The 26,103-nt window shown below is 38.9% G+C and overlaps 1 pseudogene; it reads left to right on the plus strand.

The window, feature by feature from the left end:
- Positions 1-3,831: 3,831 nt before the first annotated feature.
- The window catches only part of LOC103266269, a 38,995-nt pseudogene continuing 16,723 nt past the window's right edge, over positions 3,832-26,103 (plus strand).

The raw sequence follows: 26,103 nt of genomic DNA on the forward strand, positions 1-26,103 counted from the left end.
TCTATTTCTGGGTGTGTGTGAGGGTGTTTCTGGAAGAGATTTGCATTTGAATCAGTAGTCCGAGAAAGAAGATCTGCCTTAACCAACGTGGGTAGGCATCATCCAAATCATTGAGGCCCCAGATAGAACAAAAAGGTGGAGAAAGGACAAATTCTTTCTCTCTCCTTGAGTGAATGATGAGACATTCATCTTCTGCCCTTGGACACTGAAGTTCCTGATTCCAGGACTCACACCATGGGCCTTCAGACTCCAGGACTTACACCACTGTCCCCAAGGTTCATAGGCCTTTGGCCTCCAAGTAGGAGTCTTCCACCATCAGCTAGGACAGTTCTCTAGTCTTTGGACTGGGGCTGGATTACACCACTGATTCTCTTGGATCTCTAGCAAATGGTAGGTCATGTGACTTACAGCCCCATAATCACATGAGCCCATAATGAATCTCCTCCTATATATCTATATACAGTAGTCCTTTCTAATCTGTGGTTTCACTTTTCAGAGTTTCAGTTACCCATGATCAGCTGCGGTCTGGAAACATTAAATGGAAGATTCTAGAAATAAGCAATTCCTAACTTCTAAATCAGATGCCGTTCTGAGTAGCATGATGCAATCTTGCATTGCCCTGCCCCACCCTGTCCTGCCCAGGACATGAATCATCCCTTTGTCCAGCTCATTCACACTGTGTACATTGGCCACCTGTCTCAGGTATCAGATTGGCTATATTAGTATTGCTGTGCATATGTTCAAGCAACTTTTATTTTACTTAAAAATGACCCCAAAGCACACAAGTAGTGAAGTTGTAAAGTGCTTCCTGTAATTGAAAAGGTAAAATTTCTCAATTTAATAAGGGTAAGCAACAACAAAAAAGTCGTATGCTGAGGCTACTAAGATCTACATTAAAAATGAATCTTCTGTTCCTGAAATTGTGAAGAAGGAAAATGAAATTTCTGCTAGTTTTGCTGTATATATAATATAAAGTCCAATACTCTCCGTGGTTTCAGGCATACATACACTGAGGGTCTTGGTCTGTCTTTAAAAAAACAAATTCATTAAGAAAATAGTTGCTGGCTGGGTGTGGTGGCTCACGCCCGTAATCTCAGCACTCTGGGAGGCTGAGGTGAAAGGACTGCCTGAGCCCAGGGGTTCGGTACCAGCCTGGGCAACTTGGCTAGACCTCATCTCTACAATAAATCAAAAAATTAGCTGGGCATGGTGGCACATGCCTGTAGTTCCAGCTACTTGGAAAGCTGAGGCAGAAGGATGACTTGAGCCTAGCAGGTCAAGGTTGCGGTGGCAATGAGTATGCCACTGCACTCCAGCCCAGGAGACAAAGTGAGACTCTCACTCAAAAAAAAAGAAACTAGTTGCTGAGCATCTCTCCTGTACAAGGTGTGGAACCTCTTTGGGGCAGAAAAAAGAAGAGAACATGCTTGGTAGTCTCCAGGAATGAAGAGTCTAGTTGGTGAGTCAAGACATATGCATAAATGAGGGGACAAGCAGAAGCAAGGCCTAAATGCAAGGAGAGTGACCAGGACGTGGCTGTTACAGCAGAAGGAGCAAGAGAACCATGGTCAGGTAGAGTAAAAGCTCCGTGGGCCAAGGCCATGTTTGCTCCTTGTCAACTCCAGCTCTGTTTGCACCTCAACTAAACACATATACTTACCGGATTCTCCCTGAACCTCTTCATGAAATCTGTGGTCTAATTTAAAAGTGTAGTAGATGTTTTCTGTACACTCTTCTTTAAAGAGAGGCTTTTCTCACATAGTGAGACTAAACACATTCATTTTACAACAGAGTCTCCAGTTAGGATGTCATCATATTTTGCTGAGATAAGTCCACGAATGCTACAGATAGCCCTGGGGTCCTATGGCAGGCTCTGACACTCTGAAATCAGACAGAATAGTTCAGATTTATGTAGAAGGACTGGATCAGTACAAACAAATCTTGGTATTAATGATCGGAACTCTGGGACTGTCAAAGAACCAATAAGAGGCCCTAGTTTCACTGTATCCTGAAACTTACCATCACACAAAGCTAGGACTACCATTTCTGAGAGTTTCCCCTTGATTATAATCTTTTCCTCCACTTCCCCACTAACCCTTCTTTAACTTGATCACAACCTCAATTCCCTGAAACTTCTCCCAGGCCAGCATTCTGATCCACAAGTCTCCATATCTGGGTGCAATTCTCATCTTCATCTTTCAGTGTTATGACCCTCCAGCATCCTTTGACCTCTTGACCATTCTGCTTTTGCCAATCCCCAGCCCAGTTCCTGGGCTTAGGTAAGAGGATTTTCCAGAGGAAAAGGCAGGGAGACAGACTAGACAGTTGACAGTTGAAGTCTTCTCTCACCACCAAAACCATGACTCCACCCAAATGGCCAGAACAACAAGGATAGCCTAGCAAATGGAATCCATGATGTTTCTGATCAGAGTAAGGGTCATCTTGGGACATATACTTTACCCCTCTAAGGAACTCAAGATGTGACTCAGGAGAAAAGATACTAATGTAGCTGCCTGTTGCAAGTGGAAGGCCCACAGGGAGAAGTCACAGAAAAGTAAGTAATGAGGTCAGGAAGAACCACAGGTCTGAAAGGGTGACAAGAGTAAAGCTGTTGGACAAGGTATCCAGGACTCAGGCAGTGGAACCAGGAAGCCAGCATGTGTGGGAAGGGCAGGCAAGAAAACACACAAAAACAAACCTAGACACTGACTGACAGCAGGGATTAGGAAGGCAGACAGAGAGCTGGTACAGTACAAAGTGGCTGCTGACAACTGCGTACCACACACCTTGCTCCTGGCTGGCTGGAACAGATGGGACATGGGTGGGCAGAAGGCTTTGTGAGTTCTCAGCTTCCAACGCAAATTCCCTTCCACTGCACAACCCAGCACCTTTGTGGGGGATGGTCATGGAGAAGGACACGAAGGAGTTAAGATGCCCGCTCAGGTGGCACAGCCTCTCCCCAAAGAACAGGATCATCCAGAGGCCACAGGCACCCCCTACTCCGCACCCCATCCCATGAGTCCCAAGTGCAGCCAGTGTTTGGTGTGGACCCTGACTTCCTCAACTGGAGCTGGGCCTGGAACCCAACTCTGCTGTGAGTCAGTGGAGCTCTAGGAGCACGGCTGAACAGAGGCTGTGTGGAGCTGGGCAGCAGGGCTATGAGTGGGCAGGGGTTGGAGGTGTGAATACCCAAGTCAGCCTCAGCCATGTCCACATGCCAGTCAGAACCTTCTACTGGGCCATGAGTGCAGGCTCTTACAGCCCTATGTCTTGCCCCAGGCCTGGCGGGTGGGTGTATGGGTTGCTTGCTCTGTGCAGGGGCTACCAGGCAGGCCCCCAAACCTCTTGCCGCATGGTTTTGTTTTTGGAGTTGGAGTCTCACTCTGTCACCCAGGCTGGAGTGCAGTGGCACGCTGCTCATGGCCACCACAGCCTCAACCTGCTGGGCTCAGGTGATCTGATCCTCCACCTCAGCCTTCCAAGTGGCTGGAACTATAGGGGCACACCACCACACCCAACTATATTTTTTTTCTTTTGAGTTGGAGTCTCACTCTGTCACCCAGGCTGGAGTGCAGTGGCATGTTCACGGCCACCACAGCCTCAACCTGCTGGGCTCAGGTCACCCTTCTGCCTCAGTCTTCCAAGTAGCCAGAACTACAGGTGCTATTGTAGCCTCTGTGACCTGTCTCTACTAAGCACCCAGAGTAGTCACCTAAGCTTCATTCTGGGACCCAGCCTCCATTAGAGCAAAAGCCAAAGTCCCAGTGCAGTTTTCCTGGCCTCCACCTGGCTCCAGTTTCCCACTTCTCACCCTGTGACCCACACCCAGCCATGTCGGCCTTATCTCCATCCCCAGGACACTCGCAGCATTTAACTGTCCCTGACCACCCCAAATGCCCCTGGCTGCTGTCTGCCTTCTTTGCAGGCCACTGTTGGGGCTGTGTTCCCTACCTCCAAGCTGATAGACCCTTCGCTGTCCCCACTCACTCTGTCCTGGGAGAGGCCAAGGCACTTACCCATCAGCCTCTGTGAGGTGTGAACGAGTCCTCGCTGCCTCCTTCTCCCAGGTCTGGCTGTGTGGGCTGGGGATAGGAGGCTGGTGGGAGGGGAAGCTGCCTCTCTGTGAAGCTGGCCTAGCTGGCCCTCACCTAATTACCATCCATCTCAGCCATGTCTAGAAGTGAAGGCCACCATCTAAGAGACAACTCCCTTTTCATGTCTTTGCTCCCGAAGGCAGGACACTGTGGGAATGAAAACTCTGGGCCTCCTTATAGCACCAGGCACCTCTCATTGGTCTTTTTTTGAGTTGGAATCTCACTCCCTCACCCAAGCTGGAGTACAGTAGCATGCTCACGGCCACCTCGTCAACCTGCTGGATCTGGCAGTCCTTCCATTTCAGCCTTTCAAGTAGCTGGAACTACAGGCATGCACTACCACGCTCAGCTAATTTTTGATGTATCGTAGAGACGCAGTCTCGCCAAGTTGCCCAGGCTGGTCTCGAACCTGCAGGCTCAGGCAATCCACTCACCTAAGCCTCCCAAAGCACTGGGATTACAGGCTGAGCCAACAAGCCTGGCCAAGACCAGTTTCTGAGAGATGAAAATGATCAATAAAAATGGTGTCACCTGAAGCTGAGGCATCCCAGGAATACTCTAGCTTTGCTTGAAAATTCCAGAGACTTAATTCTTTTCTTCCATTATTATTTCTACTTTTGAGAATTGAGTTTTAGTTATAATAATATTGCTAGAATAAAAAACCCACAAGATTATGTGGTGTTTTGAATTTACACACCTGTTTTAAATTCATCATCACGTTAAATTGTCACAAAAGAACGTTAAGTCATAAGTTATTATTGCTGAAGTTTTAAACAAAACTTATCTTCAACACCAGAGTTTAAACCAGTTGAAAGATGAATTAAAATTCTAACCAGATCAGTATGTTATGACTTGATAGCCTAATTATAGCCATCTAAGACTATCATCAAGCTTCTTAACACTGACAGATTCACCCACGTGACAATCAGCTCTGCAGTGGAGGCCCTCACTCTTTTGAGGCAGCTTCCTAAAAAGAAAAGAGAGGAAGTGAACAGAGCAGCTCTGGGTTAGTCACCATAAATTTACCATTCAGATGACACTACGCCAATTTTCCTAGGGCTGAATGAGTAAAGTGGTAGAAATTAGCTAGGTTTGTTACCCTAATCTAACTGTTACCTGTGTTTCCTTCACCTAGAAGGAAACATCAGAGACAGTAAAGAAACATTTGTTTCCAACATCTATTTGTTCAGAGAAGAAAAATGAAACTTGATGAGACAAGGTGATTTACTTAATATTTTGTGGCTGTCTCCAGATTCTGTGTCTTCACATTGCACCGCAGTTGCCTTCTCTTTGTTAAACATAATCTGGTCTCTTTATTTTCCACTTGTGGTATGGATTCTTTCACATAGGATTCTTATACCAACAAAACCTGCTGTCATGTATCTTGGATAATAAAATTAATTCTTAGAAATTATGTGTTGTCATATTTTCCCAGTCAAAATGTATCAGGTTGGCATTTTGGACTACAGTTGAACTCTTTAGTGCTCAAAATAACTGACTCTCGGGCAAATAAAAGCCATTCTATTATTTGAAGAACAAAAGTTGAATCTTCTCAGAAGTTAGGGATGTCAAGTTGCCTGTCAAGTTGCCTCTTCCTCACAGGAGTCTAAATATAGCCTATGACTAATAATGTCCCCCTTAGTACTGCCATCATCAGGTCCCATGTCTAAAATTATCAACCTGTAATCATACTGAGATACCAATCCTGCCCAGAATGATCTCTTTGTTCATTTCATAGCACTTAACATAGTCATAACATACAAAAATGATACTTATTTTCATGTCTATATCTTCCATGTGAATGTAAGCTCAATTAGGACAGGAATCACATTTGTTTTCTTAATTCTAGTTTCCATACATTCTTTCTAGCAAATAAACATAAATAAAGCAAGTTGAAAAAGTATATAAATACAATTTTAAAAAATACTTGTTGAACAATATAACACTTTTTTCAGCTATAATATAATTTACAAAGGTGGTTCTCTTTTTTTTTTTTAAATCTTAAGGCACTAAAGCATTTCTGATGTTTTAATTTCCTCCTTCTTAGACATACAAATTTGGAACAAACAGTAACAATTCTCTATGGGGATATATATATTCCCTCTCTCACTACCACTCCAAATGTATTTATCTTCCAATATAACATGATCTCTTGTTTTGTTGTTGTTTGTCCCCACTCTTAGCGTAGTGCTTACCTTGTTTGGGATCAACCCATTTATGCCTGAAAACAAGCATTTGGAGACACTTGATTCAACTAAGCTAGTAAAATATATTGAATGTCTACAGCATTTCTGGTACTAGAAATAAAGTATTATTCACCAATATTTGTATAGTGTGGAAACAAAAGTAAAACATTGCTTTTGTGGTCATTATTAAATTTTGTTATACCCTTGAGCAATATCATTAATTCCTTTGACCACAATGGACACTAGGATGAAGAAAATTTGTGTAACTTTTCCAAGTTTCCACAATCTTCTGTTCTTGCTGGCTCACACTTCGTCTTGAACAGAAACTTATGAAATATGCTGAGTGACAGAAACGACTATGGAGTTCAAGTAGCTTGGATCTGTATGCGGTTGGCATCAACACTTGCTTGTTTTGTGTGTTCCTGAACCTCAACTTTTTCATCTTTACATTGGGGAAATGGTTTTTTAACCATGGACTATGACAGTGGGATTTAGCATTGACATCATACATTTATAGGAGAAGATAGGACTCCTGTGAGGGCATTTTGCTAATAGATCTGTGGTCATCTGAAAATTGCTGGAACAGGATGGCAATTGAACCCAATGCCATTCATTGCATAGGGCTTTCATGGCAATTTCTAAAAATTCACTTTCTTTCCACGTGGAAAGTTTCTTGTGAATATAGCCCGCTATCTTCTGTGGATCTCTTCTGTGACAATATCCATGATCTTTTTATCTGACCAGAAGCCCCCTCTTTCCATTCCAGCTCACCATCCATGAGCATTTTACAGCACCACTTTCTGCAGTTATTACTTTCCTTAGAAGAGCCTTGTATGCTTCTGTCCCTGGCAATACATAAAAATCCTCTGTCATCTGAGGTTTAATCTTTATGTTACAAAATAATCCTACCCACTATACACAATGTTGTTATAAAATATCTTTCTGTCAAGAAATAATATTTTATAGCTTCTTGAGTCTTTCCTAAATTTCTAGTGTATTTATTTACCTTGAGACTGTCAGTGGATAATAACTATCATCCTAGAACAACCAATAAACATGCAAATAATGCACTGCGTGAAAAGAGAATTTCACTATGGGAGTCATGATTTTTGTTTAAATAATTATAAGAACGGATAGGTTGAGGGTGGGTCTCCTATGCTGGGGCCTTGGAGCAGGCAATATGCAGAACTCTGTCTTTTCTTTCTCTTTTCTCTCCTGTCTTCTTCTTCCTCTTTACCATCTATGATTTTTTTCTGGCTAGTTGGTTGGAGGCACTAGCAAAAGTAACATATCAAAATCTGGTCTCCAGTAATCCAAATAAGATAAGGAAGAAGGTAAGATGTCGGAGACGGGAACCCATAAGAGAGTTGTTGTTTTCCAGAGGTTTCCAGTGCCCTTATCAGTCTTTTCAGCTTCATTCACTACCTCCATCAATTCCCTGTTGGCAATGTTTGTGAGGCCATATTTCTTAACTTTATTTAAAAGTCTTTAAGTGTGTGATGTCTTTGCCCCATAAGATGATCATTTTAGCTTGTGCTATCAAGAGTATTCCATTTTGTTTTCCCCACAGCACTTTTAAATTCATTATCCTGTTTGACCCTTTGCAGTAAATACATAGGACAGGAAATTTTGTTTCAGTTTTCCAGATCAGACTTGGAGTTGCTAAGTGACTTATAGAAGGCCACAGAATTAGCTTACCTTTTATGCTAAGGACACGTAAGGGGATTCTCCCTGAAGTGATGTTAAGGGCACTCAAGGAGATTCTCCCTAAAGTGACATTAAGTCCAGAAGAACATGTAGGGAATCATGTTCTGGTTTTTTTTGCCTTTGATTCTGGAAGGTTCTGAGATGCTTTGACTAAAATAAAGTGGCATTGCTTTTGTTCTACATTTTCCTAACTGTGCAACACTCAGGTAATAGCTCCATCTGGAAGCATCCCCGGATAAAACTGCAGTCTAGAGGAAGATTCATTGTCACAACCTTTCCAAAATTCTAGAAAGGGGTGGTTAGGCCAGTACAGCAAAAAAACCTGGAGCCTGGGAAGAGTCAGATATTGTATCTCCTGTTTTAGATTCTTCCCACTGCTCCTAATGTGCTGAGGCATTAGCATCCAATGTCTATCTTCAATTAGGGAATTTTATTCCAGAAGTTCTCAGAGTGGCATAATGTTATGTTTGACTCCTGTTTATAATATAAAAATTAATCCAAGGAGATGACTAACTAGTATAAGTCTATCAAGTTTAGAATTAGAAAGGGCAATATTCTACCATAACTTTTTACTAAAACACACGTGCTTTTCTCATATCAACCAATAATAGTTTGTCAATCAAATGACTGTTAAATCAAACAGCTTATCTATTTATCTATGCATCAAATTTCTTGCCATTTTTCCTGCAAAGCATCTTTTCCTTTCCTATTTCAGCTTCTTAGTCAACATTATAATTTCAAGGTCCCAAACTTCACTGCTACAAATCATGTCATGGTATTTTCTCCAGTTTAATATTTCTTGGTATTCAGGCTCTAAGCAAATGAGTCAATGCAAAAATCCATATTTAGACAAATATTTTCCCCACTAGTGGACTCTATTAGTGCAATAGTTCCACATTGGGTTCTGTGAAAATTTAACATTTCTATGCTGACTTTTTAGATTGTAATACTGGAAGTCACATGTCTAGACAATTACAACAGTAATTAAAATCTTAATTGATCTATGGACACCTACTGTATATTTTCTAAAATTTTTTCATGTAATATTTGCAACAAGTCCACATGTTAAAGAAGAATATTCATAGTTTACAGAGGTATACAAATTTTAAAAAGTCAAACAACCAGTGCAAAGTTGCATAGATAGTGAAGTGATGAAACTTCCACCTGAAAACAGTTCTGACCAACTTTGACCTCCATTCTGGTCCAGCTCTAACTTCCATGCTCAGAATGAAGCAAAGTTTTCAAGCAATGGGTGTGTCACCATCTTCCTCGTTTTATAAATATCTGATATAGACCTAAGCTATATAACATTACCTGAGAAGGGAGTTTAAAATCCCAGAAAATATATCATGAAACTCAGTGTTTTAATAATGTTGAAATCCTTTTTGTAGATTGGTTCTATGTTTTATCAGGAGCAACAGGTAGTACTGGGAAGAACTGATTCAAAACCATTTCGCTTTCTAGATAACCCCACTGAATTCAATATGCTTGTAATCAGAAATAAAATATCTAGCAATGCAGGGAATGTAAATGTACTTAATGGTCAGGACCTTGGTCCAGTCTACTTACACTCCAAATTTATCTTAGACACATTTAATGAATGCTTATTATGAGGAAATAATCTGTATAGCACATTAATCTGCCTCAAAATTTTGGGATATATTTGAAAACTTAGTTAACACTCATATATTTCAAGACAGGCATCAACTGTAAATCCTGAATTAATATGCATGGAGTAAACACAAGAATATGAATGAAAGTAAGGTTTTGATTATTAGATGTAAAAATTATTCTATGCTACTGTTGAAACGGGCATTAGAGATAAATGGATTTGACCTTCTTATCATATTTTATATAATAATAATAATGAAAGATTAGGAAAGAAAATTTTTAAAATCTCAGAAAAGCAAACCAGCAAAAATAATTTACTCCTGGTCATGACATGGAAACACAAATACTGATACATTATGCAGTTTTTTTTCTAATAAATTTTTTATTTTAAATATGTGGGGTACAATTCAGGGTTAGGTGTAAACATATTTATTATGCAGGTACCCTTCCTTGTTCATGAGGTGTGCCCCCCTTCCCTGGCAGTTTCCCACTACTGCCAATCTTTTTCTTATAATATTACGATAGTTGTTCAAGGTTTGTTTATGAGTGAAAATATGTGATATTCAGTTCTTTATTTCTGTGATAAATCACCCATTATTATAGCCCCTAAGTCTATCCAAATTGCTGCAAAGTTCATATTTTGTAGTATTCCATCATGTATATGTACCATATATTTCTTATCCCGTCCTCTTTCAATGGGCAGCACGGTTGGCTCCATGTTTTTGCTATTGTAAATAATGCTGCAATAAACATGCACATGCTGGTATCTTTTTCATAGGGTGATTTGAGTTCCTTCAGGTATATTCCAAGTAGGGGGATTGTGGGATCGTATGGGAGGTTGATTTTTAGATCTTTTAGAAAGTGCCAAACGGTTTTCCACAGAGGTTTTATTAGTTTACATTCTCACAAATAGTGTAGGAGTGTTCCCTTTTTACTGCATCCTCTCCAGCATTCATTGTTTTTTTTTTTTAGTTACTGATGGTCGCCATCTTGGCTGGAGTTAGGTGGTATCTCAGTGTGGTTTTAATTTGCATTTCTTTGATGACCAGTGAGGCAGAGCATTTTTTTCACGTATCTGTTGGCTGCTCATATGTCTTCTTTTGAGAAGTATCTATTCATATATTTTGCTCACCTTGTAATGGGGCTTTTTTTTTTCTTTTCAGCATGTTTAAGTTCCTTATAGATCCTAGATGTTAGGCCTTTGTCAGATATACGGTTGGCAAATATTTTTCCCCCAATCTGTGGGCTATCTCCCTGCTCTCTCCATGGTATTTTTGGTTTCAGAAAATTTTCAGTTTGATGAGGTCCCACTTGTCTATCTTATGTCTTACAGCATGGACACTTGGAGTTTTGATAAAGAATTTGTTGCCAGTTCCAATTTCCACAAGGAGACACAAGGGTGTCTCCTGCATTTTCTAATGCTTTTATAGTTTGAGGTTTTACATTTAGGTACTCGATCAATTTAGAGTTGATTTTTGTGTATAGGTGATAGGTAGTTGCCCTGTTTCAGTCTTCTGCATGTGGTCAGCCAGTTTTCCCAGCATCATTTACTGAATAGGTTCTCCTCTCCCCAGTGGTTGATGGTGGAGGCTTTGTCAAAGATGAGTTAGTTTAGAAATTGAGGTTTTGCTTCCATCCTGTTTCATTGATCTATATTCCTGTTCTTGTACCAGTATCAGGCTGTTTTGATTATTGTAGCTTTATAATAAAGTTTGAAGTCTGGGAGTGTGATGCCTTATGCTTTGTTTTTGTTTGTTTGTTTTTGCTGAGGATCGTTTTAACTATTCGTGGTCATTTATGTTTCCATACGAATTCCTGTATTGTAGTTTCCAGATCTAAAAAGAATGCTACTGGTAATTTAATAGGTATTGTGTTAAATCTGTAGATTGCCTTGGGTAGGATGTACATCTTAGCAATGCTGATTCTTCTAATCCATGAGCAGGGAACTTTTTCCGTTTGTTTGTGTCATCTTTGATTTCTTTGAGCAGTGATTTGTAGTTTTTGTTGTAAAGTTCGTTGACTTCTCTCGTTAGGAAGCTGCCAAAGTATTTTTTTTTTTTTTGGTGTGGCTATTGTGAATGGGATTGTGCTTTTTATTTGGGTTTCTGTTTTTATTGCTGGTGTAGAGGAATATGACAGACTTTTGCATATTTATTTTATACCTTGAGATTTTGACAAAGTTTATCAGTGCAAGAAGTTTTTTGACAGATTCTCTTGGGTTTTTGAGGTATGGAATCATGTTGTCTAAACATAGTGATTACCATGCATATGAAACAATCATGAGAAATCATGATGTAATATTCAGAATATATTGCTAAAAAAAGTGCAAAACATGTAAGTATATTTTTAATGTTAGCTTTTCTGTAAAAAAAAGGAACACTTTTTTTATATTTTCAAAAACAAAAAGCAACACCAAAAATATGCACATGAGGGGTAAATCTGAAATGAATGCTTGTGATTGTCTCTCAACAGTATTTAAAAGTGAACTGAAAGAATTGAGGTGGTGGTCTGATACTCTTCTGCTATCTTTTAATATAATTCTTACTTTGGAAACAGGACAATAACTGAAAAACTCTCCAAAAAATAACTGTTCTGTACTTTTTATGAATTTAACATCATGAAAGACAAAAAAAGTCTTAAAAAATTCCTCTTCTGCATTGCATTCTGGAATATAGTCAAGGCCATTAGTTCTGAAGATTGGTGAAATTTTAAAAAATGTAGATTGGAGAATAGATTGTGTTACTATTGGTTACATTATTTTGATAATTGTACTGTGATTATCTAAAAAAATCCATGTTCTTAGGAAATATACACTAAAGTATTTAGCAATAAAATGGTATTATGACTGCAACATATTGCCAATTCATTCAGAAAAAAATACACACAATCACACATACAAAATGATTGTGCAAAGGTGACATGATATAAATAACCAAAGAATTTGGATGAGTATATTATATAAGATTTATTTATGATATTCCTATAGCTTTTATGAAAGATAATTTATTTGAAAATACATTATTTGAAAATTACAACAGCACAGAACAAATTAAGATGATAGCGACATTCCAGAAGACAAAATTTTTGTTTTATTTCAGTTCTCTGAAACAAGTATTTACCTCACTGAGCATCTACAAGTACTGAAATATGGTACCCAGAAGTGAAAGGAAAACAAAAAACAAACAAACAAAAACGCTGTCTGGTGTGTTAGGAAGGAAAGATTGTTGTCCAGACCTCTTAATAACTGCTTTTCTTCAGGTGCTATTTATATGGGGCAGCAAGATCAACAGTGTACTCTCAAATAAGAGTCTCCTAAAAGTAGGCTGGATCTAAGAATTGACACTTCATCAGCCTCACACATCATGGTGACCGATGGGTCATGAGAGTAGGAAGGTTCATCACCTGAGGTAGAATGCAGTGTCATTCAATCACTTTCAATGATGTTTTACTGCACACTTCATTTGCACTCTGTCTTTGGGGAGCTACCCTTTTATAATAATATAGTGTAAATTGGGAAAAGTTGAGTCATGGCTTTCTATTCGAAATCTTGGTACACCAACATGTTCAGAGAACTCTCATCTGGGGGCCTGTCTGCTTTTGAGGGAACACCGGAATTATCATAGTTTTAATAAGAGAAACCATCCAGATGGAATCGGTTAGGACCTTGGCTCAGACAGAGTCTCTGACCCTACACAAGGACAAGATTAAGAACATTATCACTTGAAACATTAAAACCATATAAGTACCTACCACCCAGACCACCTGCAGTATATTCCAAAGTGAAAACAAAGTAAGCCAGCACAGTGGCTCAAACCTATAATCCCAGCACTTTGGGAGGCCAAGGTGAGAATATTGCCTGAGCTAGCAAATTTGAGAACAACCTGGGCAACATGATCAGACCCTGTCTTACAATAAATAAAATAATTAGCTGGGCATGGTAGTGCAACCTGTAGTTCTGGCTACATGGAAGGCTGAGGCAGAAGGATTGCCTGAATCCAGAAGGTCAAGGCTGTGGTGGCCAGGAGTGTGCCACTGCACTACAACCTGAGTGATAGAGTGAGTCTCCAACTCAAAAAAAAAGTAAAAGAAAGCAAAATGTACTATAAAATAAGTGTAAAGCAGTTAGTTATCATTTTAAAATAATTATTATGTCAAGGTTTTAAAAAATATTAAACATTGATTATTGCATTTATTTTCCATAAAGAAAATATTGATTGTTTTCTTTATACTTTGCCTGTACTTACCACTGGCCTAAACTTCAATTAGTTTATATAATAGTTAGTCTGTTTATTCATAAGATAGCAGGCCACCAACCTGGAAACATGGAGCTTCTAGGCAAAAGACTCTCAACACAGGACCTGGGGAAGGGTTCAGGTTAGTGAACCAGTTAATCAAAGTATTTAAGAAAGAAACTCCATGCCTATAATCATAGCCAATAGGGTGATTTTAATTATTAATCTGGAAACTTTGACTATGGCCACACATCTGGAGTAAACGTCGATACTGTCTTTCCTCAAAGAGGAAGTACGTGCTATTTGTTACATAACATTAACAGAATAAGCATGGAAATCTAGGCGAAATCATCATCTTTATTTTTACTTCAGATACTCAGAAAGACAGATAATAAACTTTAGCTTAGTCCATGTCAAGTCATTTTCTTTCCAATTCTTAAAAATCAGATTTCTGTGAAAGTTCAAAAGTCAAGACAGGCATGGAAGGAACATGTTACTGTACATCAGAGGTCAAGTGCAACACTGACAGAAGCAAGAGGTTATTGAGGAAGACTCTCATTGGGTCAGAGAGAACTAAAATTTGAAAGAATTTATTATTAAAATCTAGGTATACTTTTTACTTCCTAAATGTTTTGAATCTTAAAGAAATCCATTCCTACCTATTCTAAATATGTTTTCTTTGACACTTAGGGATCACCTATATTTTACCATATTTTCTGACTTGACTGGTCTCATGCTCTAAGAAAGATCATGCTCTAAGAAAGTCTACTAGACAGACTCTCCCAACATGCATATTTGGGAGAGTACACCTTAGCCTCTCTCTCTACCTCACTCCTCAGCATTCACATAGCAGAGAAATCACATACGAACCCATTGGCAATGGTGCCTCAAAAATTGCAGTCCTTCTTCATAGAGATTTGGGGTATTTATCTTGATGGGTGTGCATAATAGTCCCAGAGAGGAATCAGTAGGCAGGAACAGCACTCCAGATGATTCTGATATATGTTAGAGGAAATAGGTCTCTTGTGAACAAGTTAAGTCCAACGTGATCTAGAATTTTTAAAAGAGAGAGAGAGAGAGAGAGACATTGAGAATTTTAGTGCCAATTCTAGTGTCAACTTTATAAAATATCTCTGTCAAGCCGGGCTCGGTGGCTCAGCCTATAATCCCACGCCTTTGGGAGGCCGAGGTGAGTGGATTGCCTGAGCCCGAGGGTTCGAGACCCGCCTGGGCAGCGAGAGCTCATCTCTACAGTAAATCCAAAAAAATCAGCCGGGTGTGGTAGCGTATGCCTGTAATTCCGGCTACTTGGAAGGCTGAGGCAGAAGTATTGCCGGAGCCCAGCAGGCGAGGCTGCGGTGGCCGGGAGCGGCCACTGCACTCTAGTCTGGGTGATGGAGTGAGACTCCAACTCAAAAAAAAAAAAAAAAAAGTCTCTGTTTACATGACAATATTTTAAGATAAAATGTACTTACACAAAACATCAGAAAATCAGTCTACAGTGTTTTGTTTTTCACATTATGAAACTGTCTTCACCTCTACATCATTTAGCAGAAAATTACCTTTTTAAAACAAAGAAAAAGTACACTCATCTACAATCGCATACATTTTTGTCTTTCCAAAATGGCCTTGTAAATACTTACACATGAAGGCTTAGTCCTATTTGGAGGAAGTTGTGGATTTTATTCATTTGTAAAATAATCCTTATAATCCTAATACTAGTAATAAAACTACATTTATTTGGGATTTATAAGGGCTCAGGGACACAGCTAGGCATTTTTGTTGAGTTAATAATCAGCAACTTTTAAATCATTGAAAAAGTAGACACTGGTATAATTTATCTAGGTGAAGTGAGTACTATAAATTCATATTAAATATGTGATAAAGCTTGATTTGGATAAGAAAAAAAGTTTTTCTGCAATTTGACTTGTAGAATGTAAGGTAAGGGCAAAGACAAAAGATCCCACTAGAACTATTACCATGACATCATTCTCATTCCTGAGTCCTTTTGATGTTAACAAGTAACACTAGCAGACAGCCCTTTGGAATCAGGAACATTAAACTGAACCCTTGCAGCTAAGACCTGCAGACTTTCTTACTTTGCCTACCATAGCTCTGTGCATGTTGCTGAGTAGTTATTAAAGTCGTTACTTTCTTGGTTCTCTTTTTCCAGCAGAAGCTCCATCTCACAGTGGGATTAATGCCAAAATGCCCTAAAAATCTTTCTTTTCTTTTCTTTTTCTTTTTTTTTTTTTGAATTGGAGTCTCACTCTGTCGCCCAGACTGGAGTGCAGTGGCACGCTCCCAGCCACTGCAGCCTCGACCTGCTGGGGCTCCCGCAATCCTTCCGCCTCAGCCTTCCAAGTAGCTGGAACTACAGGCGTGCGCTACCACACTCGGCTAATTTTTTTTTTTTTTTGATTTATTGTAGAGATGAGGTCTCACCAATTTGCCCAGGCAGGTCTCAAACCCGTGGGCTCAGGCAATCCACTCACCTCACCCTCCCGAGGTGCGGGATTACAGGCTGAGCCACCGAGCCCAGCTCTTTCTTTTCTTAAAACAAAGTTTTGTGCTTTTCTTCCTCCCCTGATATAGATAAGATTTTCTCCTGGAGACAGAAAATAAGGAAAGGAGAGAGGGAGGAAGGAAGGAGAGAACTGAGTAAATAAAAGTTGAATAGAATTTTGTTCTAAGTCCTTTCTACATTTTGTCGTTCTAAAATGTCTTTGTAAATATTCACAGATGAATACTTAGTGTAATTTTGGAAAGTTGTAAGATTTTGTTTATTTTAAAAATAATCCTAATAGTAATAGTAATGAAACTATACTTATCTGGGATTTGTAATAGCTCACTGACAATCTAGAATTCCCAGTTAGAAATTTCCTATAAATAGTCAAATATTTTCTCATCTTTTATATATTTTTATTCTAATAGATTCTAGGAGACAGCTTTTTATTTTTAAAAATCCACAAATTTAAAAATTATATTGATGAAATTAGGCAATAGCAAATTTTCATAAATAAATTGCCTCTATTCACAATGTTATTAACCTACAAATATTTGAGAAATCCAAGTCAGTGACTCCCTGATCCTGAAGATTCCTTCTTCTTTTGTTTGTGTAACGTAATGCAGGCAATTCAGTCTCATAGAGCTTCTCATATCCCTACCCAGTTTCTCCCATCCTTTAAGGCTAAGCTCAAATTCCACCTTTTTAGATTTCATAGACTTTCATCTTACTACTAAAACTTACAATGGTACGATGGTTTTATTGTCTGAGCCACTGTCTTTTTCACTAGTATTAAAAACACAAGCTTTAGAATCAGACTGGTCTAGGGCTTGAGGCTAAGTTTGTCCACTCACTACTGTGTGGCCTGGGGCTTTTAAAACTTTTGAACTTCCATTTCCTCTTCTGTAAAATGATGGTAGTAATATTTATTTGAAGATAAATAAGATGGTACATGTAAAGAATTTCACACAATACAATAGAAAATAAAGATAGAAATAATAGAACAGAGTAAAGGAAATCATAAATGATGCCTTTATCATCATGACTAATAATGTGGTTTTCCCAAGTTGCAATGCAATATATAGACACATCTTTCACTCCTCAAACCAAGACTCTCTTTAACTTGCTTACATGAAATTGTCTTTGTTTCTTAGCACATATGCAGCCTCAGTTATAAGATTTTTACAAAATACACCTAGCTACTTTAACCAGGGAGACTTTCTAATTTCACCACATTATCTTCCTGGAACACGCCCTTCTCTGATATTAGAGAGTCATAGTTCTTCTCTGAGTCTGTCATGAAGATCACTGTTAGCTACCACATGATGTTCAAAATTCTTGCAGAGTAAAAGCCCACCTTGTAACACTATTAGCAAGTGGCGCTAAGTAATTTTACAGTTATGATTTGTTGTTTTCTTCCCAGCAGGTCTCTAGTACACTTTACATCCTTACAAATCGCCACAGCCTGGCTCATAGCAGTTGTGCAATACACATTTTGTTTTCATGACCATCAGCTCATTAAAAAGTTTTTCTTCAGTTTTACTTCCTGTCTTTTCCAGTACCTACTGGGGGGTGAAGTTGTTAACAAGTAGCGAAATGCCCAAAGCTGAGATTCAGAAAAGGAAAGCCTAAGGCTTGGGTGAGGCATATTGCAAGGGAGAAATCCCTGAGTAACTCACAGCTGATCTTGTTTCTAATATGGCTCAACCTCTATTTTATTTATTGACTCTGAGTTAGGATGGAGTTCTACCTTGGGAGAAATACTTCAACTTTTAAGATTAAAGTGATGGTACATTTTTTTCCTCAGCTCCACTATTATTAGATCTAAGGGGTAAATTCCATTTTCTACTGTGAACAGAAGACAACAGAATCCAGGCTCCCATATGATTGATCGTTAGCAGACTTTGTTAGTATGATGCTAGTAGTCAGAGATGAAGGCCCAGTAGGAAAATAAACAAACACACAACAAATAAGAGTCAGAATTTTTGCTGCATTCAACTGCCACACAGTTGCCACCAAACAGAATACAAAATAGTGTTTTTTAAAAAGTACTTGGTTATACTTTATGTAAAAGGAGGTTGGGGATGAAAGAAAGAGTTAAAAAAAGACTTTGGCAGTTTTCTATTTTTTCCCACAAAGTCAGAAAGTTTAATTACAAAATTTCCTGAAATGTATAGTACCGGAGGCTAAGCTAAAAATAATATTTTTCTCATTAGATCTTGCAGTTTAACCTCTGAAGTGGAAGGTTTGTGGCAGATACATCAAGACTCCAACTCACAAAAGCATCATTCAAAAAGGAAGAGAATAAGGGGAAACTGTTGCTATTAAATGACCCACAGAGAATCAAAGAGCCAAAGAAGGCTGTTTCTGTAGCTTTCTGGGACCAAGCATAGGGTTGCTGAACTGTTCCAGGTGGACCACTCCGGTCAGCTCCAAATGTATCATGTGCTAAATAAGCATGCAATTTTATACAGGAGCAAAACTTTGGAAATTAAACCTTGCTAGATAACTACAGGAATCTTGGAGGAGGGTGGGGGAGGGAGGAAACATAGGGTTTACTCAATAGCCCTAGTGAAAATTGATAATCTGTCATTGTCTTCCCATCTTTTTTCCCTAACGCCACACAAAGCTTTGGTATTTATGTGGAACCGAGAAAAACAAAATCACATGTCCTTAAACTCCAAGTTACTCCTGAAAATCTGGGACGAATGCAGAGGAATGGGTTTAATTCTTGAATAAAGACATTTAAATGTTAATATTGTTTTCCTTTTCATTTTGTTATCCTGACCATCCACCAATGTAAAATGCTTATTACGTTATTCTGGACTTTCCATTCATATTGAAGAGCAGATTACCATATTCTGGTTATTTGCTCAGTCATATTCGTGATCCTATTACTAATTGCCGAAGAAGGGAAGAGGACCCATATCTCAGTTAGGGTTCAATTAGGTCAGCAGAGGTACTGCAAGTGATATGGAGTAAAGGAATATATCAGTCATCAGACCTTCCACAATTGTGGGAGCCAATAGAAAAATCTACGGAAATTGCCTCTGTGACTAATGGGGACTTGAAATGCCATAAAGATGCAGCACCAGTGTTGGGAAGAATGGATGTGGCATTGAAGTGAGTGAGGACAACTTGGAGCCTGTAAGGGTAAATTGGAACCACAACCGTCTCTCAATGTCTTCAACCTTGGAGTCTTGGGCAATTTGCATAATCAGGCAGCACCCTTGGGCCTGGCCTAGGATCAGAATGACAGAGGGACTTGATGGGTGCTGGGGAAGCTGTGGGTCCAGATGCTGCCCCACGCTGACAAGGCGAGTCAGCAGATTAATACAGACATGCCTAGTCTGCATGGCCCCTGGCCCTACAGTGCCCAGTGATGAGTAGCTGTAGCTTCACTTTTGCCTTTTTTAAAAATAAAATTTTATTTTTATTTTAAGTAAGGATGAACTACATAAGTAGGCTGAATGTGGGCGAAGTTTGAGCTAGCAACTGACCCTCACACTCCCTGGTGCAGGACCAGGTAGCTTTGTGTGGTCGTGTGCTCCTCCCTCCCTCCTTCCCCCAGAAGTTCCCAGTGATTTTCAGTCCCTCCGTTCTGCCCATATGACTAACATTCGGGTTCCACTTATGAGTGAGGACATGCGGTATTCAGTTCTTTGTTGCTGTGATAGGACACTGAGTATAATGGTCTCCAACTCCATCCAATTTGCTGTTAAGTCCATGATTTTGCATAATACTCCATCGTGTACATATACCACATTTTCTTTATCCAGTCCACTTTCAGTGGGCAGTAGGGTTGGTGTGTTTTTGCCATTGTGAATAGTGTGGCAATAAACATGCGTGTGCAAGTGTCTTTTTGGTAGAATGACTTATGTTCCTCTGGGTATATTCTCAGGAGAGGGATTGCTGGATTGTATGGAAGGTCAAGTTTTAGTTCTTTTAGGAATTGTCACATTGCTTTCCACAGAGGTTAAACTAGCTTGCATCTGCAAGTCGTGCATCCTGGCAGGGTGAAGCCCACCCACTTTGGCCTTTTAAATCACCTGGAGATTTCTTTTGGAGCCAACCCTAACTAAGAACCATACAGGGATGAAAATTCTGGAAAACACTGTGTTAGCTTAACTATGTCCACACAGTTCAAAAATCACCACAGCCCATATTTATTCATGTTTTCCAGGTTCTGCACCAAATTCTATTCCATGTATGCTTTATAGTAAAGCAATTATCTGGGAAAGTATTTTACCTTTGAGAAAACTAAGGTTCAGAAAGTTCAATTCATTTTCTTAAAACTTCTAGAAACTGACAGAAATCAGATTCAAATTCAAAGTATTTGACTTCAGGTTGTAATCAGTCTTTAGCTTTTCCTTTCTTAATATTAGGCCATCCACAATTGAATACTTTTTACACCATGTATCAGTCTCATGTGGCACACCTATCCTGGATTAGGAGAGCCCAGTAAAGGAGTTATTTAGAAAGACTTGTGGACAGAGGTTAGGGAAACTAGAGAAGGATAGTAAGGGCTCTGTACTGTAGGAGGATGTCATTGCTATCCCTAAATCTGAAAAAAGAAAGAAGACACCGCTACTACCATCCAAAGGGGATAGTTACACAAAGGGGGCTACCATATAGGACTGGAAACTTTTGGCAAAGGAGCATCTAAACTGCATGGTTCAGAAAGAGGGAACAGAGGAAAAAAATACCACAACCTCACTCTCCTTCAGCCTCCTAATTTTTGTGCTGTCTATTCAGTGATCTCTGTCCACACAGTCTAACTAGAGACTAATGAGCCAAGGAGTCCATAAAATTTGATGTCTTGGGGACAGGGCAGGAAGAAGAAGGATGGAGATGGATCCAGAAGGGCCCATGGAAGAAATCTAGCATGCACTAATTGTTCCAAGAGTAAAGCACTGCTAAAGATTTGGGGAAAACATTTTGTTTTACACAGACTCATAAGCAAACACTAAAACATTTTTCAAAATAATACCTAAACGTTCTTAATTACTATCTAACAAAATATCTCTATGCTTTTTATCATGGACTATGTTTCAAATTTTGCATATATGATGAGCTGATAAAAAGAGCCAAGGTAAGACCAAACCTGTTCCAGAACTTCAACTTCTGGTGGGGATGGTTGGCAGGGAATAGGGGGGAGGTTGCCTGGCAGAAGAACCATCCCTGGGCCCAAAAGTAGATCATCAAAGCATCTGCTTCTTGAATAAAACATCAAAAGCTACTGCTTCCTGTAGGGTATTTTTGAGACTAAAACTAAGGTAAATTGCAAATGCTTCACAGCAGAAAACAGGAGATAAAATATTTTGTGAGCCTTGGGGATTCTTCCTGGTAAAATTTTCCCACTGATTTTCTAAGTATTCATTTGTGGGTTGTCCACAATGTAAAAAGATACATTGCAAGATATGGAAGTTCAGATTTTCTTATCTGTTCCATGGGAAACACTTGTTGGATGTTTAATCGGGACTTCCACAGTACTTGTCCAATGTCTGGTAAGAAGGTCTTACAGGTAGCAAGGGGAAGGAGAGGCATCTTTCTTCCTATTAGAGCTAGGACCTAAACTCCAATCTGTCATTGAGTTGATTGCAAGGAAGAGAACATGTTTAGCAAAGATAGATACTGTTGCCAAGTTAAGAACCTCCTTAACCTCTAGTGTCAGTGTGAAACAGTGTGTCTGTGCCAGATTTTAACACAGTTACACAACGCAAATTCATAGCATGGAATAGGAAGAGATTGAGGAAACTGAATTTCTAGGCATTGGTCCAGAATTTACTATCTATGTCACTTAGGGAAAATTGCTGAGTTTCTTAAAACTTTTGTATTATCAGTGAGAAAGTATCATTGCTTAATTTTCATACTGCAAGTAACAATTAAAATTATATTTATAAAAAAATATCAGGGTGTAAACTATTAAAATTGGAGCAACTTGAGAATTTGGGGGAAATGATAGCTTGAATGTTTTCAGGATGGCCTCTCTTGCTAATGCAAATGAAAGTAACAATTGTCTTTTCTGAGTTGAGCACCTGTCAAGGCCAGCAGAAAGGCTAAGTGTGAAGGTATGTGAACATATTCTTCTGAAGAGAAGACTATAATAACAGAGTTATTACACGTGGAATGTTAACAACTGTCTTTTCCCTACAAGAACACATTCAAGAAAGTTATGTATTAGGAATCTTAAAGAAAGATAGCATATATGAAATATTTTTAAGGGGAGCCAATAAGTTCAGTTGTAGGGTTCATATTGAAACCCTCTGGGATAAGTTATCCAAATCAGGGAGATTATCCAAATCAGACATGATTTTTTTAAACAAAATTCATAGTTTTTATCCATCTTACTGTAGAAGGCTACATATTTTAAAATCTAGAGGAGTATATTTGGAGAACAAATGATTGCTCCAGAAAACCAAGATAACCTAAATAATAATAATAATAATAATAAATAACTATTATAATACAAAGGCATTAAGTTCCATCAACAGTGTGAGTTCTAGGTAAAGTTGAGGAGAAATGGAACTAACTTAACAAGAAGATTAAACTGCTGGAACTTGAGTCAGACTTCTCTGAAAGGAACAGGAAAACTGACTCTTCTGTTGCCAAAAGAAATACAGCTGAAAGAAATGCTGTGCAGTTGAGGTAAGCAAGCAAAGTGCCTTCAGCAGCACATGACAGATGCATTGTTTCTCAGTAGGCACCTAAAGTACGAATTTCAGGAGCCACTGCAACTTCAGTTCAAGAGTCTGTGGAGGGTGATTCTCCAACTGAAGCAAATGGAAAGTGATGGTAAGGTTCCCCACTGAGCTGGTGTCACAGGTCGAACAATTCCAAATTAAATGACCGTGTCAGTAGGAGCTTCAGCAATGAACTAAAAAACCTTGTTCACGGGGGAAAAACTCTATATATTAGTCAAGATGGGCTGACTTGTGCTGAGCTAACAAATTAACTCTTGCATCTCTGCCTGAACACAAAAGGTCTTATTTTGTACCAACATGCAATATAAGGAGACCAGTGTTCCACGTCGATGTTCGGGGGTCCTGGTTGACCTTGCTTACTGAAACAAGAGAAGAGAGTTGCTGAAGTTTATCTTGGTGATTTTTTGCAGCTTCTGACTGGGAGCGAACAACATCACATTTCATTGCCCACTGACCAAATCTAACCACATGGCAAATATTACCTATGTGCCAAGGAAGGAGAGGGAAGTCTGGTTCTGGTGAACATTAACTAGTAAAATTTGAATACCGCATTGCTAGGGTCATTCTATACTCAATGAAGCATCAGTGAGCCAAGATCACATCTCAAAGTGAAATGGAAACGAAAAGTTTTAGATATGATGGGTGAAAAATAAAAGACATTATTAATTAAATACTGGTAATGAAGCATACCATTATTACAAGTTGTTAAATGCCACTCATAAAATTATGAGGAGGTTGGTAGCCAGCTGCCAGCCACTATATGATATACTCTACTATACTGCCAAAAAACACATGGCATATACTCCACCAAACTCTCCCAAACCATACGGTATGTACTCTACCATACTCTTCAAAACCATATGGTATATTCTCTACCATATTCCCCAAAACCTTATTGTATATACTCTACCATACTTCCCAAAACCTTATTGTATATACTCTATCATACTTCCCAAAACCTTATTGTATATACTCTACCAGACTCTGCAAAACAAAATGGTATATACTACCACACTCCCCCAAACCATGTGTTATATACTCTACCATACTCCTCAAAACCATGTTATATACTTTACCATACTTTCCCAAACCTTATAATATATACTCTACCATACTTCCATAAACCTTATTGTATATACTCTGCCATACTCCTCCAATCCATATGTTATATACTTTACCATATTCCCCCAAACCTTATGGTATATATTCTGCCATGCTCCCATAAACCATGTGTTGCATACCCTACCATGCTCCCCAAAACCATGTGTTATGTGCTCTACCATAATCCCCAAAACTATGTGTTATATACTCTACCATACTCCCCAAAACATTGTGGTATACACTCTACCATACTCTCCAAAGTTGCATGGTATATATCCTACCATACTCCCTGAAACGATAGGTTATCTATTCTGCCACACTCCCATAAACTATATGTTATGCACTCTACCATACTCTCCAAGGCCATATGACATATACAGCTTGATTATACTCAGGTTAACTATTTCTTTGCCAGGAATACTTTATAAGAGGTGTTTGTTTTATATTATATCACATTGAGCAGGACACATTGTAAAATAACTTCCCAAATAGTCATACTAAATTTGGTCACTTGTTTAAGGTTGTTGCAAAACTTATCTATTCTAAAAATAAAGGTTTCCCTTTGTAATTATCAAGTAATCTGTGTGATAATATTGTGTCAGTGTACAAATTTTTCATCTATGTCATTTTTGCATCCTTTTATCATCCACTAATTATCTTTGCACAATGATTTTATTTGATGTCAAAAATTGTGTTTTAAAAATCATACATTATGCCGGACTCAGTGGCTCAGCCTGTAATCCCGTGCCTTTGGGAGGCCGAGGTGAGTGGATTGCCTGAGCCCGCGGGTTTGAGACCCGCCTGGGCAGCGAGACCACATCTCTACAATAAATCAAAAAATCAGCCGGGCTTGGTAGCGCATGCCTGTAATTCCGGCTACTTGGAATGCTGAGCGGAAGGATCACCGGAGCCCAGCAGTTCGAGGCTGTGGTGACTGGAAGCGGCCACTGCACTCCAGTCTGGGCAACAGAGTGAGACTCCAACTCAAAAAAAAAAAAATCATACATTATTTATTAGCTGTCATATTTTTTAAAAAGATTTTTCTTTTAGCTATTAATAAATTACATTGTTTCATAAAAAGGCAGGGTAAATAATTAATTCTTTATTTTATTTCTTTTATTAGAGGAAAAAACACCTTTGATGTTAGTCTTTTTTCTGCTGTTCTTTCCCCCCATTTTTATATTTCCCAAGAATTTTTTATTTACTCATTTATTTCATTGTTATTCTGTCTTCTAAGCTGCTTATTTCTATTTTATTATTAATATGTATCAATATGCTTACATTTGCTTTATTTTACGCTTGTTGGATATTTATTTTTACCTTTTGGTTTTACTGATATAATTATTTGACCATGCAGTTGTTTTTTGTTTTTTTTTTCCTTTTTTGGCAAAAGATATGAACAGACACTTCACAAAAGAAGACATTCGAGAAGCCAACAAACACATGAAGAAATGCTCAACCTCACTAATCATCAGGGAGATGCAAATCAAAACCACACTGAGATACCACCTAACTCCAGTCAGAATGGCAATTATCAACAACTCAAAAAATAACAGCTGCTGGAGAGGGTGTGGTGAAAAGGGAACACTTCTACACTGCTGGTGGGAGTGTAAACTAGTGCAACCTCTGTGGAAAGCAGTGTGGCGATTCCTAAAAGCTCTAAAAATTGACCTTCCATATGACCCTGCAATCCCCCTACTGGGAATATACCCTGAAGAACACAAATCACTCTATAAAAAAGATACCTGCACACGTATGTTTATCGCAGCATTGTTCACAATAGCAAGAACCTGGAAGCAACCATGCTGCCCATCAAAAGAGGACTGGATTAAAAAAATGTGGTACATATACACGATGGAATACTACGCAGCCATAAAAAAGAACAAAATCATGAATTTCGCAGCAACCTGGATGGAACTAGAGTCTATAATACTGAGTGACCTCACACAGAAACAAAGATCC

The sequence above is a fragment of the Carlito syrichta genome, unplaced genomic scaffold (genome assembly GCF_000164805.1).
Source record: "Carlito syrichta isolate Samal-C Ts95f unplaced genomic scaffold, Tarsius_syrichta-2.0.1 Scaffold307118, whole genome shotgun sequence".
Taxonomy (NCBI): Eukaryota; Metazoa; Chordata; class Mammalia; order Primates; family Tarsiidae; genus Carlito; species Carlito syrichta.